The following is a 2,240-nucleotide window of genomic DNA, read 5'->3' as shown; positions in this document are numbered from 1 at the left end:
TGTCTCCTAACTCTCTGAGACGCTGATTATCTTTGTTCGAGATTTTAGGGAAGTTCTCTAGTTTCGACAAAAGAGCGTTCTCAATGACTTCTGGTGAGCCATATGTATCATCTAACCTTTCCCACACCATAGCTACTCCTGCTGTAATGTTGTGAACATGCGCGGACCTGATACGCGTGGCTTGTGTGGAAGATTCGGGGCCAAGCCACTTTAAAAGCAAATTAATCTCTTCTCTAGCTGTTAGATTAAGTTCTCTAATCACATCCTGGAAAGAAGTTTTCCAGGCCCAGTAGTTTTCTGGACAGTCATCAAATTTCAAAAGTCCGGAACTCACAAGTTCTCTTCTAACGAGATATTTGGTAAGATCAGTCATTTGTGCTGGTTCCCAAGGATAATTTCTGAAGCTAGCTGTGTGAGACACTGGAGCTGAAGGACAATGTGCAGATCTATTTGTATTATAATCAAACATAACTTCATCATTAACAAGAGTCTTAGGCTGGTTTGTGACGGTGTCGGTGAGCGGGTACCACTGGGTTGGAGCTGGTGGTGCTGACGACGATGCTCATGGTGCTGGCGACGATGCGTTGAGCGGCTGCTGTGGACACGGAGCTGGCTGCTGAGCGTTCGGTGTCACGTAGTGAGCCTTCACATACTCGCTGGTGCGTTGATCGTTGTCCTCCGGAGGGATCTGCGTCGGATCTTCGAGAGAGCGGCCTTCCATTGCTGCTGCCTCTTCGTAGACTGCTGCTTCAGCTGCCGCTGCTGTGGCACTTCTCTCGGTCTTTAGCACATACAGACTGGCCTCCAGTTGTGCTGCTTCAGCCTCTATTTTAGCCTTTGCTTTCATCATTTCTGCTTCTCGAGCTGCATATTTCGCCTCCACCAGGGCTGCTTCGGCTCTTGCCCTTGCTTTGGTGGCTGCAGAGGTGGTTGAGGACCTGCTGGACCTTGAAGACTCCGTTCTTACGCCGATTGATCTGGTGTCGTAGAGCTTTTGTGACTGGACCGACTCATTTCGCTGCTCCATCTTGTATCGTTTGGATGCGTGTTTTAGTGTCAGTAGATGAAGTCTTTTACTGTGGAGTTTCAGTCCGCTGTGTAAGAGTTTTCTTACTGTGGAGTTTCAGTCCGCTGTGTAAGAGTCTTCTTACTGTGGAGTTTCAACTCGCTGGGTCACAGTCGTTTTACTGTGGTTCAACTCGCTGGGTCACAGTCGTTTTTGCTGTGGTTCAACTCGCCGGGTAACAGTCTTTTTACTGTGGTTCAACCCGCCGGGTAACAGTCTTTTTACTATTCTGTCCTCACGCTGGCGTGACGTCTGCCAAGGCTAGACAGATAGCGAACAACTGAAGAAAAAGGACGCTGCGGCCGCGTAGTTTGTAGCTGCTTTACTTGGCACACAGGCAGTTATTTCTTGTACAGGTATTTGTAAAACTGTAATTCACACAACAACCGTGCATCAGTAGAATGTACATCAAAATCACAGAAGATGTAGAAATGAAAACATATAAACTTAAATGGAGACGATTAGCCTACCTAACCGTCACATGCGTAAACCTAGCATAGCATTGTAGCCAAAAGTAGCGCTAAACAATCACATTTGCAATACTAGCGTAGCATTCACAGGCAAATGGAGCTTAGGATGTTAGCGTACATTTTATAAACACACATATACAGAAAGTCAACTAGAATGTATAACTTACAGACTAAGATACCCCAAGGCTGAGCCACGAACCCGCTGCGACGATGTGCACTGTCTGGTAGCTGCGTACGAACTGCGTAGTGGCTGAGTGGGGGTCGAGTAACCGGAAATGAATGAACGAATGAAACCTAACCTAAATTCGGTCACTAGGGGGCAGTGTTAGAGCGTTTAACGAAAGAATAAACGGGATAACAGTACACGGGTCGAACCGCAACCCTCCGGTTACTAATCGACCCGCTCTACTGCCTAAGCCACGCTTTTAAATTCACTATTAAACCAATTCATTATTAATTTAAACATAAATTCAGTGGCTACTTCAAATAATAAAAACCCCAAACAAAATGTTTCCCAACGTCCTTTCAGTTAATTCTACACTTTGTGGATTAACACTTGACACAAACGCATTGATGTTTTATACCTACTGAAGTCATTTGAAATGTGACGCTGTAGCCTACGCCAAAACTCAATAAAATACTATTTTAAAACAAACAGTGAATTCTGCTCAGCCAACAGAAAAAAGTCATGCTCTGCATCCCTG

The 2,240-nt window shown here is 45.4% G+C and overlaps 1 long non-coding RNA gene across 1 annotated transcript; it reads right to left on the bottom strand.

Moving 5' to 3' along the window:
* Window positions 1-1,373: 1,373 nt before the first annotated feature.
* Window positions 1,374-2,003, bottom strand: LOC148394799 (uncharacterized). The gene is made up of 2 exons (XR_015859400.1): window positions 1,704-2,003; window positions 1,374-1,434 (listed from the first exon to the last, which is right to left on the bottom strand). It is a non-coding gene; the product is annotated as an uncharacterized LOC148394799 (long non-coding RNA).
* Between the last annotated feature and the right edge of the window lie 237 nt (window positions 2,004-2,240).

The sequence above is a fragment of the Syngnathus floridae genome, chromosome 7 (genome assembly GCF_059516105.1).
Source record: "Syngnathus floridae isolate MCC-2025c chromosome 7, RoL_Sflo_1.0, whole genome shotgun sequence".
Classification (NCBI taxonomy): domain Eukaryota; kingdom Metazoa; phylum Chordata; class Actinopteri; order Syngnathiformes; family Syngnathidae; genus Syngnathus; species Syngnathus floridae.
The sequence above is the reverse complement of the archived record's forward strand: the minus strand, read 5'-3'. Positions and strand labels throughout refer to the sequence as shown.